This window comes from Pieris napi, chromosome 12 (assembly GCF_905475465.1).
Source record: "Pieris napi chromosome 12, ilPieNapi1.2, whole genome shotgun sequence".
Taxonomy (NCBI): Eukaryota; Metazoa; Arthropoda; class Insecta; order Lepidoptera; family Pieridae; genus Pieris; species Pieris napi.
The window spans coordinates 8,401,308-8,416,220 of NC_062245.1; positions in this window are offsets into that span (position 1 = coordinate 8,401,308).

A 14,913-nucleotide genomic window follows, 5' to 3' on the forward strand; every position below is an offset into this window, starting at 1 on the left:
ATAAGCACGGAATATAGTCTCTTAAATTCAAGTAAAAAGTATTGTGGTAAGATAAACATTATTCGATAATCCAGTATGATTACTGGCTCCATAGGGATATCGAGTAGACTACGAATATACTTACTAATTTAGCAGTGTTACGTGATCTGATATAATATAATATACTTATTTATTACGAATAAATCAGTCCTTATTTCACAATTTTACTAAAGTAAACAGTGATTTAGAGCCATAAAGACAAGACAAAACTATGGCGCACTTCGTCTGATTGTGATTGGTCAGCGTCTCTGGTCCAACTACAGTAATTTTTAAGTTGCATTAACAAACTTTTATTAAAAAAAAATTTAAATTACTATAAGGACACCGGTCAGTTACATAATGTGTCTTAATCTTAGAAGGTTTTATTGTTTGTTAACATGATACGTCTATATATTTGTTGCTTGTACCGGACGTGTTAAAAGTTAAACGGTGCATATGGGCGAGTAATATATTAAGTCACTATTATAGATAGGGTCAAATTATTTGCGTTATTTAATAAGTTAAATATATGTTTAATTAAAATCGTAAATGTTTTTTTTTGTTACTTAACAGTAATAGTGTCATACGATAAATATTTAATTCACGTGGGGTATTTTTTGCCCACTAAGGCATAAGTAAAAATAACTCTTATTAAATCAATACTATGACACTGTGCTCATAGTGATCTTGTTCTATTTAATTGATAACTTTAAATAAAATTGATTCAAACATAGTTATCTTCACTATAATAAAGCTATAGCTTCGAAGCTCTTCAATCATCGCACTAACCTTCTTGTGTAGTGGTGATGATGAATTAAATATATTAGGATTAGGATAGAGAACAATTGCAGGTCGTATCTTCCAAGGAAGATATCCACTGGGAGTCTGTTCCAAGGTTTGCCAAGAACTGCTTACTGTGTTAGCATGTGTTTTTCATATCTTGAGGTTCTGAAATAATTAAAATATAAGGGACACTTTTATTAAAATATTAACAAAATTTATTTATTTACACTTCGTTGCATTATAATATAAAAATTTAACATAATTAAATGTATAGGAGGGCAACTGGCGGCCTTATTGCTTTCGAGCGATCTCTTCCAGGCAACCACTGTAAGAAAAGAAAAAAAATGTATTAAATTAGATAGGGTAGCCAAGAAGTGCCAAAAAATACATATTACATATAGTTATTACGAAAAAATAAACTAAACAGGAACAAAAAACAAACTAAACTAATGAAGGATACATGAAAAATAAAAAGTGCACATGAATCATAATAATTTAATTTAAGATCAGTCTCACGTCAGTTAGTAGTTAGTACGAAAGTTAAAGATACATGTTTTTCGTAAAACTACATATATAAGAGATATATATATGTATAGTATACGACTGATTTAGTCCAATTATTCAATACGTAAGCAGGTAGAATTGGTTGACCTCCTTCAATTATTAATTATGTATAGCAGACGTCTAGTTATTCAATTAACCTCGTACGAGTAGCGCCATCTGTCCGTGATCGATGAAACATGTGTTAGCGCCCGCAGATTCGCAACAAAGCACAAAAAATTGACACGGTCATTAATCAAATTATATGCAATTGTGCATCTTTCGTGACCGTTTATTGATTTTCTATATTTTAATTGTAGTATGTATTGTAAAGCTTTTACTGTGTTAGGAGTTCTCAATAAGTTAGTATTGATTTATAATTAATATTTTAGATGATCGTTGGAGACTAGGTGAGTGATAAATAAATTAGAGAATTTAAAGTTTTTTTATATTAGTCTAAAAATGGAAGAATGAATTTTAATTGCTTATATTTTCTAATCAATAAAATCTGTGCTTCGTATGTAATACTTACAGGTGTACCTACTATATTGTTATTAAACAAGAGCTTATTTAAAAATTAGAGAGCATTCTTATTTAAAAAAAATATTTACTTGTAATTTTTTTGTGTCTGTTCTTCGACCTCCGAGTTCCTGGATGATTGAAATGTCTTCTAAAAATTTGCATAAAAACATCTTTATACATGTATATATAAATAATAAGTTATTTTAGTAATACAAGGTCAATAAATGCAAATAAGAAATAATTAGATTTTACTTTTCAGTCCATTTTGGAATCGATTTTATTTTTTTATTAATCACAATTGTTTGATATAGAATCCACTCCATCCATTTCAAAACCTAAAATTTCATAATGAAAGAGCATGATTCATACTAAAACTATAAATCGCAAAAGTCCGTTGTCCAAAGCCCTGACGATGACGGATGACGGATGAAGGATGGACGTTCTTCCGCGGAGCCGCAGAGACCCGCTCCAGATGTATTCCCGTCGATCAATCCACGCGACGTTGACGGGTTAGGATATTTTAAGACCAGGTGAAATGTAATATTTTAATTATCTTATACAATGTTATATATTATATAGAATTTCTTCATTAGATTCACTAATCTTGACAGTACGAAAAATAAATGAACATCACACATTGTCATAATTTGAATTTGGAATCTTCTTTAAAATTTAAACTTTTAATGATACAAAAACCAGCCAGATACAAATATTATAACCAAAGAGATTTTATTATAAGTTCATACTAACTATAATGCGAAAAGACTTTTTCCCTTATTTTTTATTTATAAAATGCTGACGTGAGCTTGCCTGTTAATTATGTTATACGGCCAGGGAAAACATATCGAACGACTAATTGTCTTGGACCCACTTGACAAAACTTTGGGCACAGATGGCTGATCAAACATTGCAGAAAAAACAATTATGGAAACGTAGGTATAGTTGGACTTTTAATTTATTTATAAGTTCTAAAACAATATGCACGCTAAAAACAAGAAACACAACAAAAGAAATACAACATAGAATTTACAAACAAGCAAGGAAAATAAACATAAAAGCAGATACTAATTATTAATCAAAGGTTGGAACATTTTTTACAAACATTAAGGTTTTGTAAATGAATGGGCGATTGCAGTTTCTAGAACACGATCGGTGGACATAGTATTGCATTTTTAGTATAATATACGTGTAATCTACTTATTTGCCCTTATTTTATATTACATTTATATGAGGTACAATCGAGCTTAGGTAAGCTTTTTGAATACTTAATAGAAAATTACATAGATACAGTCAATAAATCGATTTATTTTTGTGAGGTACGCATATCATTTGCAAAATTAAGCAGAACACAAGATTTTCGATGACATTCTAAAATCGAGACCCAGGTGAAATGTACTGACGTCATTTTGCGATCTCAATTCCATTTGAATCATCTTTGATATGTGTCACGATGAGGTAAACACACTTGATTTATTTTATGTGGGTTTTATGTAAAATACAAGAAAAATATTGCCGTATTTTTCCTAGAATTTTATATATAGTATATATTTTAAGAATGTCTGGACGTTAAAAACTGATTAAAAACAAGACAGGAAAATCCCTTACCCCCTATGGGGCATGAGGTAGACACAAATCTTCACTTTTTTCTTACTTCATTGTTTTCTACCATTAACAAAAGTTACACACACTGTTATTATGATAATTGTTCTTTTTAGCAAGTAGGTGATCAGGCACCAATGTCTACCATCTTAATATATACCAAACTGTTAAATTCGAAAACAAATCAATCGAAAAAAACAATCGAAATTTTGAGTACTGAGATGGCTATACGTATAACACTTTATTAAATGGTAAGTACAAGAAAAATTCTGCCAAATTTATTCCTAAAATTGTATATATAGTCTGTCCATCTTTTAAGAATGTCTGGACGTTAAAAATCAGATTAAAAACAAGATAGAAAATTCCCATAACTCCTATAACACTTCTTCAAATGTTTCATAGACAAGAGTACTTTTTTTTAGACAATAAAAGCCTTTTATTAACTGTTTATTGTGATAATTGTTCTCTATAGCAAGTAGGTAATCAGGCTCCTGTGTCCACCATCTTAATATGTATATCGTTAAATACTCGAGCTCTAATCAAATTAAGAGTACTTTTGATGTACCTGCATGCCCTTATGTAATATATCAAAACAATTGCGTATAGTGGCACTGTAGTAGAACATGCAAATACAAAATTAAGAACTAGCAGAACTGCATTATTCACTTGATATCACACTTTTGCGACATTCAATCAAATAACTCATTAAATCTCGCGTCAAAGATTCACTCTATTTAGATTTTTATAAACTTCTTAACCCATCAATGATGACGTCCCGCCGACAGCTGATTGAGGAGTGAGTAGGGTCGCCATTTGTATTATTGTGACAGAATCAGGTGCGCGCAATGCCCCTCTGACATTTCATATTTTGAGCTCTTAATTTGATCGGCTGTCACATGAAATGACAGTTTAATTTTTGATTACTATTTCACAATTATTACTACTTTTACTTTTTAATTAAATTTAATCTGTATAAGACCTGATTGAGAAAGATTAATAAAGATATTTGATAAAATTGATTAGATTTGCCAAAACAGTTCTAAAAATAGATATAGCAATTGATTATTACAATATGTATTACCCACACACAATAATTAATTGCGTCTTTTATTAGACAAACTATGACAAAGTTTAGTAATTTAAATTTCAGTTTCAGGATAAAAGTGTCACCATAAGTCGACACTTCGCTTCTTGTCTATGGTAAAAAATTCTTCCTACTAAACAATGACAGCTCATGAAAAAACACTTCACAAAGAAGCGACGCATTATAAAGTGATCAGCGGAATCAAGCGACCTCGCCCTATTTAAAACAATATTCATAACCGACTAATTCACGTAGCACTTAATCGATTGAAAAATACCCTCAGCCGTAGTATTATTGTTTAATTGCTCGCGTAATTTGAGTCTTAATGCCCACGAGATAGGGTCGCGAAAATACCTAGTATGAAATATGAGTGGTACAGTCGCCGTCAACAGTGATTGATGTGCGCTGACTGACGTGTGCACGAAAGTAGGGTGTGGAGATGTGTGGTCTAAGTGAGGAGAAAACTTAGTAACGTCGCTTACAAAACAAATGAATAGAGATTTGATTTTGCTGTTTGTCTTGAATCAACGTGGCAAATATAGTCTGCATTTAAATAAAAATAAATAATGTTTAGTATTAAATAAGGTTAGTATTCTATATACGAATGTTACTGTTCATTAGTTCTTTAATTATATCAATGTCTTTAATATGCATTTAATGAAAGAGATAAATGATTTCAATTTAATTTACAAGGATTTAATCCATCACTTTTACGTCCTCCATCTTTATTGTATTTAAATAATCTTTTTTTTATACAGTTCTGTATGACAGCCGTACGCCACATTCCCACTTGATGTTAAGTGAGAGTCTATTGGAGGGTACTTCTGTCCAGGAGATGCATATTTAACCGCCACTTAAATTAACAAATATATCTATATATAAAAAATGAAACCCGTTTTCCGTTGTCACGACATAACATGAAAACGGCTTGACCGATTTGTCTGATTCTTTTTTTATAATATTCCTTGAAGTACGAGGATGGTTCTTACTGAGAGAAAAATTTAAAAAAATTGAGTGAAAAGTCTAAAAACAATACTTTTCTATATTCCCATACAAAATATTCGTAATAATATTTAAAGGCAATTTGAACTTTAATACCATATCATACAGTTCAAGTGTTAGTGGAAGGGTTCCGGGAAGGTTATTTTTTTACTAGCTAGACCGTTGTTCCGAATAGCAGAATAAGTATTTAAAAAAAATAAAGAATCGACTGTTAGGCGGTACGATGTTCGCCAGGCCAGCTAGTATTTTATATATGTTATTCTAGTCAGTTTCTCTTATGACTTGCGCCTACAATAGTTAGTAATATGTAAACATTGTGTTTGCGCGCACAAGGTGACCAGTTTGGACCCACCTCCCCACGGATGGGTTACGTGTTTGTCGTTTAGTATTGGGTTTTAACAGGAAGACGTAATGGAAAATCAACAGGGGTTTAAATTAGGGTTTTTAAAGTAGTTGAATCACTGTCTCTATGACTTAGATTTTATGCCCACAATTTCGAGTTCTGAATCTACGAATTTCAATTTTTTTTTACTCTTTACTTCTGATACAGTGATGTTGCCATCGCGTGTCGCCAAAGGAGCTTTTAAATTGAAATTAATAATAATAATAATTGATCTAAGTCTAGTTATACAATATTAATAGTCAACATTAACAGACTTATATGAAAGGAAAGAGGAAATGTTTTAAATACTAAGTTTTTTTTGTTTATTAGAACAGGGGGCAAACGGGCAGGATGCTCCCCTGATGTTAAGTGATACCGCCGCCCATGGACACTCTCAATGCCATAGGGCTCGCGAGTGCGTTGCCGGCCTTTTAAGAATAATTGGTATGCTCTTTTCTTGAAGGACCCAAAGTCGAATTGGTTCGGAAATACTTAATGGGCAGCTGGTTCGACAGTAGTGGAACGCGGCAAAAACTGCCTTAAAAAGCGCTCCGTTGTGGAACGACGGACGTCGAGGTGATACGGGTGGAATTTTGTATTCTGCCTCGACGTCCGATGATGAAACTCAGCTGCAGCTATTAAAACTTCTCTAAACACACAAAAAAAGGCATGTTAATGAATGGCAGTTCAGGACTCGAATCGAATAACTAACTAACAATGGTGACTGACCTATAAGCCAAATCATCAAAGAAACAGGTGCAATCTGAAACCAACGCCCACAAAGAATTAAACTGGATTATTATTATATGACACGCCAGATCACACAATTTGTCCTCACGATGTGTACAAGTATCAATAACGCATATAAAAAGATAAATCTACGCGTGCTTTGACCACTTTCACTATCATGTGTGCAACACCGATTACTATATTTATTTATATATTATTAACTATATTTATTTTTATATTTCGTCGATCATCAAAATTTATAACACTACTACTACTTAGTAAGTACTTTTAGTATACTTAGTCGCAACTCGCAGGTCACCTGTCGGCTCTTTGAAGCTGACAAAAAGCTATAACTACTTTACGTTGGTCCCACATTGGGGCCAACATATGACATCACTTGAAGTATTAATTGCAAGACTTAATCGATTGGCTCCCACGACCGCTGAACAGTGAGCCACAACATTTCAATATTTACCACAGACTGTACACGCAAGTTTATGCGTTATGTTGTTGGAGTAAAGTTTGAAATCCGTCGACGTTTGAGTGCTTGAGAGCAAACTTGTCTAGCGCTCTGTACAGTTTAACGACAGTTTTTGTAACGTCAGAACAGCACTTGGTCGTATTAAACGAGCATCCCGTATGACAACGCCCTTCGATTGCGGGAGATAATATGGATACGTCACGGGTTTCCAAACAATAGCAAAATCATTTTCCACGAAACTGTTTCACATGCAGATTCAAACTTCGAGTCTTGGAAAAATAGATATTACATCTAGGGCGTCGCTAGTCGCTAGTCGTAGGGGAACAGTAGAAGTAGGTACAGATGATAGGTTGTTCAAGGTGATTGAAAACTTTAACGCGGTGTTGATTGTACTGTACTGTTCTTAATTCAAAATTTCCTTATTGTTTAGCTCTTGTACATAGAAGCCTCTCTAGTAAGTCAAAGATCTGTGACAGAGAAGCTTCGCTCTTCTTTAATTAACAATGTTTTAACAATACTAACACAATTGGTTTTAAAACGAGGGTACTGAAAAAAAATAAGATGAAGACTGTGTGATTGTGTGATTGTGTGTGTGTGTGTGTGAAAGACGAAACAAAACTAAGTGAAAGTGTGCGTGAAAAAGATGGATGAAGAATTAAAATGAGGTTTTTTCGATTCTCTTAACGACACCCTTTGTTACGCTATTATCTTAATAAGTTATCATAATAAGTGATTGAATTGAATACGTTCCATTTCGGACTAAACAAAACGGGGCTAACCAAAAACTGTAAGCATCGATAATTACGCGAGCGATCAATCACAATTTCCAATTCAAATGAACTGTTCCCGTGGACATAATTATTCAATTATGACATTAGTTCATTGTTGTGGTTTGTGAGATATAGAGCGAGAGTTATACTCATCCCATTTTTATTATTCTGGTACCGTTACAGGCGTAACCAAAACTACAGGTACTATAAGCTACTTTGTAGTAGCAATAATTTCGCAATTTCAACGCAACATCAAATTTTTTAATACACTCTTTTCTTGAAGGACCATAAGTAATATTGGTTCGGAAATACTTTCAGCTGGTTCCACATAGTGGTCCGCGACCTGCCTTAAAAAACGCTCAGTCGTGAAAGCAAATATCATTTTTGTCTTTGTTCATGATTGTTTATCGAACTCTAGATTACGCACTACAGTGAATTTTTAGAGCGTGTCCATACGTCGATCGTCGCGCGCTATTAGTCTCTCAAGATTAGTGCGCTGGCGGTTTTGACAATTGATTTATGTCTGTCAAGTCTCGTCACGGCGGCGGCGCAGTAACCCCTCTGCGCCCGCGCACCACACTTTACAAACAGTACACAGATTATTTCATGTAGATGCGGTTTGTTTAAATATTAGGCATATGATACAATAGCAACTTTGGTAATTTTGGTAAAATGTTTGTGTGGATTTCTCCATTTTAGTAGGAGAAGACTTGAAAAACTTCTGAATCTTTTGTGTTATTTTACATAATGAAAACCAGGTATATAAAATAAATTTTCGTTCGTAAATGTTACAATTAATTCAATGTAATTTTTATCTACTACAAATATTTCACAATACTACACAAGTTATTTTTAAATACATATAGCGATACATCAATAGCACATCTGTTATATTTTCAACCAATCAATATATCATTGAAACGAAAATAGTTGATCTCTGTTCGCGGGAGAAGTTTTAGCAAGAAAAGAAACAATTCATTTTGATCTATTTTAATGTTTTAATCTCTTACATCTGGATCTAATGTTGACATGTTTATTTCTTAACATAATATTTCCTCTACGAATTATTTATTAAAAAATGATCCAGTATTTTAGCTTCTAATATTTATTTAATTATATTCTAAACATTTTTATGAAACAAATTCTTAAGAATCAACAAGTGCGCATGTGCAATAGTTGCTCATTTGACGCGTTCGGTTGTTTACGAATTGACTCAAACATTATCCCGAAGTGGGATGGTCAAGTCGGAGTAGGGAAAAGATTATAAAAGATAGTTGTGACACATGCGCACGGGCATTACCTTTGTTTAAGTTTGATGTTATACAGTTTTTGTAAAGTGATTGAAGTGAATTATAGTGAATCAAGTCATTATTGGAGTCTTTAATCCTACCCTAAGAACTAGATCAACCTTACAAGTAGCACTAGGTACAATCATACATACGACGACTCATTGGTCTAGTGGTTAGTACCCCTGACTGCGAATCCATGGGTCCCGGGTTCGATCCCCGGCTGAGGCGAACATCGATGTGATGAGCATTTGGTGTTGTGCTTAGGTCTTGGGTGTTTAAATATGTATTTATATGGCTATCTATCTATAATATGTATTTATATCCGTTGCCTAGTACCCATAACACAAGCTTCACCAGCTTAGCATGGGACTAGGTCAATTGTCTTTAAACAAACAAAAAAAAAACAATACACTTAATTTTTTCTTTAATCGTAAGGTGAACAGCCGTTAGAGTCTTCCTTTCCTAGCTTTCGGCTAGCTCATAGCGCTCATAGAACGACAAGTTCTACTGTAGACAGTCTAGTGACAGTCGCTCACGCCAGTCCTGCATTTTGAATTTTGATTGCGCAACTACAAATGAAAAGTGTAATTGGTTATTGGTAAGTGAAGTGAAAGTATGAAATGATAAGTGGTCATTAACACTTATCTCCTGCGACAAGGGTAGCCTTGCAGGTGTGTTGCCGCCCTTTGTAAATATCAAATTATATGATGATTCCGGATTCGTTTACATAATAAATGCAAACGGATCTTTACTTTTATCTTTTCACGTAAATAAAAATATTTAATAATTATATAATTGTTCGAAGTACAAACGTAGTAAAAACAACAAACAGCTACCTATTTCTAGTGGCAAGACGAGCGACTCTCAATTCTGAGGTCCTCCGTTCGAACCCTGACCAATCGATTCTACTTTGTGTGATGATTTTATACATAATATAAAAGAATACATCGTATAGCATGTCTAGGACACAAAGAATCTACGTCGTATATCAGGCACAGAAGGCTATGGGAAAATTATTAACACTCTAACATAGATAACATATAGACAATAAATTAAACACTAATTCTACTATGATTAAGAATCAGTTAAAGCCGTAGATTATGACGTATAATACCCAAACGAAGACACTGCCGAACGTACAAATAAGCTTTGTATATTTTTATAAAATAGAAACTCATTGAGAAAGGTAAACACGTAATGTATGAGTCATTGTTACGCTATACAGAGGCAATTCGTTGTTACAGTCTAATTAACTATCACTCGGCGGGTTGACAGGTAAGTGACGTTGACGTGACATTGACGTGACGGGTGACAGGTGATGAGGACGTGACGCGGCGTCGTAATGAAATTGACTCTGTAAAATAATTTTATGCAGTGAATGCGAAGTGGTATTTTAATTTTATAAGTTGTAATGTACTCGCAGTAATTATAAACTGGCCTATACATTAGCTCTTAAAATAAGTACAGTTTTAAAAAGATTATGTTATTTTAATTAAGGGAAATAAAATGCATAGTACTATGTAACTCACATTAGCGTTAGCGATTCATTGTTTAGTTTTTGAGCTGCACGTTCTCAAGGTCATCAGCACTATAGATATTGGAAGAACATTAGTACATATTCATGTAAAATGGGATGGGTATGGCTATTGGGTAAGTTGGAGAGTAACGGCGCTGCATTTGTTATGTAAATTTTAATAAATTTAAGAAATGTATTTAAGAAAAGCTGTGTTAAAAGGCTTACTTATAAGGTTAACGATTATGTAGTTGATAACAGGGCCTGGGACTAGTGCTAGACAGGCTACTTCTAATTAATTTGCGATATTTGTTTTAAAATAAGTGTTGTTTGATGATTTGCTATTTTAAAAGAGTACCGAGAGTTTTTTACGCCGGCTTTTTCTCTGGGCCCTCTGTCTTCTTCGCCGATGGGTAGGTATGTCTACCGATTCAAATTTAAGGACCTGGAATAAGTTATACCTGTATCTTATATTCCATAATAAAAATATTTTATTTTATTTTACAATCCAATAAAAATTATGATATTTTAAAAAGATGGATTCTAATTAATTTCCCACTTAGTTTTATATAAACCAAAATATTAAAAATGTATATGTACTGCACTGAACATTATATTATACTTTGGTTTTTAAATTTAGGTTTGTTAAATTAAGAGGTTAATGACCCCGTTAAGAAGTGTTTCAATTACATGAAACTCCTACCTACTAATAAAAAATGCCATAACTATTGCCTTCCATAAAACGTGTCCCACTTTTGACATCTGACCAACGTATTGCAAACCAACCTATCATCAATAAACGTCACATGAATTAATATATGGCCAATTTACTGTACGATTTCACAAAGATGTGCAAATTTAGTGAGCGTCCCGCTACACCCACCCGTCCGAAACTATAATAATAAATAAATTTTATAGAAAACTAAAAATATAATAGACAACGTGCTTCGGTCGTGAGGATTTGCATTAGTGATTGCATTAATCATTTTCTCGCACAATTGAAGCAATAAAACCCATAAAACTTTGTATAGGCCGCCATTAATTGTCATTGACAGCTGACAGGAGGGAGATTGACAAATGTCAGACGCGCGCGATTTTTTGAAAGCGCGCTTTTTTCTTTTAATGGTTTTAGTGTGACTTGCGATTTCTATTCACTGTTTATCTATGTTTTTTGAGATGCATTCAGTTATACGGATGACTCTTTAAAAATTGTCGAGTTTTTCTATGCATACTTTAGGTGGAGTGGTTGAATAATTAAGACTATTGTTGACAGTTGACATCTGTTTATGATGTTATAGACGCCTTGTATCTAGCAATTTTTGTTATTAATTCATCACCTCGATGAGAAGTATAATACAATTTAGGAGGCAAAAAGGGAAATTAAAAAAAGGGTACGTGTACCTATGTACGCGCGTAAGAAGTTATACTTCTTTGGCATTATTAAAAATAGTTTTTGATTGCATGCAAATAATTAATTGCAATTAAATAATCAAAGACTGGAAAAGGAGTCATTATAGTCAATAAAGTTCAGTTTACATTTGAAAAATTAAATAAATAAATATTTGTTATTATTCTACAATAAGTGTAACATAAATTCTATTATTATTCTAATGTTGTTTTTAAACTATGTCCAATGTCGTAGCATCTTCCGTGGGCAACTTCATTCTGTTAATTTTGTGTCACGGTGCGCGCGCATCGTAAAATTTCACTCTCATCAATTTTTCATAACGCGCCTAAAGAAGTATAACTTCAAAAATTTAGTTGGTTATGGAATGCCGCATGTGTGTCCCGGCCGCACTGGAAAATAATATTTTACAATTATAATCTCAAACCTTTCACTTACTTGACTTGCAATCCTATGTAAGAAGCATACGTATACAGCGTTGAACCCCAGCCTGATCGGTTTAAGGCAACTAATTTGACTTCACTGTCAAAAGAGCTCCCTGCAATGACCTGGGCATTTCAGCTACTTTCGCCTCTACCATGATGCTTCGTTGTCATTTGCTTGGGAATTTATTCTGGGTCCCTCCGTAGCGTGTGACCCACTTCCATTTTAGTTATACCTTTCATGGGTGGTGTTTCACTCAACCCAACTAAAAATATGTTTCGTTTCACAATTTGACGGTTTCACTTCGATAGATTACAATCTACCGAATAAAAATACGTTAAATCGTAAGCAGTACGTTGAGGTTCACAATCTTTCGACAGTTCACAATCTAGCGAGATAGATTACAATTTTACGACATATATAAACTACTTTAGGACTTTGAAGTTATTTATTACAACTCGTGACCTCCTTAGAAAAGTCGAAAATTACATTGTCATTAATAAATTAAGATTGTATTGTCTTACGTCAATAATTCTCACAGTCGTATCTTCGTCTGGCGTTATCTGGCACTCACGACGTCTGTCCGTCTGGCCGTCAGTCAAGCAGTCAGTGCGATGTCAGTTCTGGCACTTTGAATGAAATGTCAATGTTCTGGTAATGGACTTTTATTTTCAATCGATAACAGAGGAGTGATGTGTGAAAGAGATTAGATGTTTTATTTCATTTAGGGGACGTTTAGGAGTTGCGTAAGTGATTGGATGTGGTGAGTGCGTTCCTATCCAGGCTGTTTATTATATACCTTTGATTGGGAGTTGTTTTGGAAGGCCTCTGATAGGAAAGTAGAATAACATGATTAAGATGAGTTAATCTTATTCATAAATACATATATTTATTTATTTCAAAATTCTAAGGTATGATGCAGCCTCAACAGAATCCCGGGAGAACTATTTATCTACTAGTTGAGGGCGTGAAACAGCGGCGAAAACGTCATTATGTATGCAAACAGGCTGATATTCTTGGTTGTGTCCATACGCTCACTCCCTTACCCACTTGCGTCTCTTGCTATCATAATTCGACCCGTCGAAATAAAAAACCTGTGTTTTATTATAAAAAATATACAATTAGTATTTTAGCAGTAAAAGAGTCACGATCTTTAAAAGTAACTTAACTTAAACAGTTAACTCTTATTGAGCGATGTTCCTTGTAGTAGTCGCAGCACTTGACCAGATTTTGAGCAGTAGATTAAAAAATATGAACTTTTAGTTGAGTTTAAAGAACTTTCTCCCAAATCGAGCAGTAGCTGATTGGAATAGGCTTCCGGAAAGTGTAATTAGTGCACCCTCTTTGAAATATTTTAAAACAAGTTGGATAATTTCTCCTAATCCGCAAATACGCGTGCATCAGCCTATTAAGCTGCTAGTGTGTTTATCTACAGAATAATAATAACAACCCAAAACAACTACTAAAGCATATTTAATGGCTATTTTGTATAGTTTTCTATACTTTAATTGAGTGTAGGCTCGAAAGCATAACTATAACTCAGCTCCCCCGACCTTCATATTTCCATCACACGGTGCCGCCAAAAATACAACTGGATTCATTATCTGGGCGATACATCACGCGTAATGTTTGGGGGGGTTGATTCATAACCTATAAATCAATGGTGTTGGGGTGTAATAGGCCAAATATTGTGCGGGGTGGTTCCACAACTTTCATTTAGTCTTCTAAGGATGTTACTTTAGGGGTATAGGAAATAAAAACACTATTAAAATTCTGTTTCCGATAATTTAATATAAATAATTAAGTATAATGTATGTATATAAGAGAGTTGGCGTAGTTGCTTTAGCGTGACTCTTATCCCTGAGGTCGTTGGTTCGAACACCGACTTGGCACCTGTCTTTCTGTCTATGTGCGCATTTAACACTCGCTGGGAGACTGACATGCTTGCAAAAAGTCTACAAGTTATCAAGATATTTTGTAATTATTTGTTCCTGACATACTAGTATATATAAATCATCTAAGACAAACAACAACAACATACACATAATATGTAGTTAATATATCAACTTTATTTTGTTTAAATTAGACAAAAAAATGTTATAGTATAATGAGTAGCGAAGAATCCTAGCGAGTATAATTTCCGTATAAAAGGCTTTGACCTCTGACAGAGAGCTTTTTCGAAAATGCAGATTGCACTTAAATTGACACCTAAAAAAAGAAAAAAACATCAAGTCCTGATAAGTACTACGCTATAAAAACCCCTTTTTGTTTTTCAAAAGTCAGCTTGACTGGCACACAGCATAATAAAATGAAATGAAACAATCCTATGATTTATTTTATAACTGAGGATGGGTGTATGCAAACTTCACAATT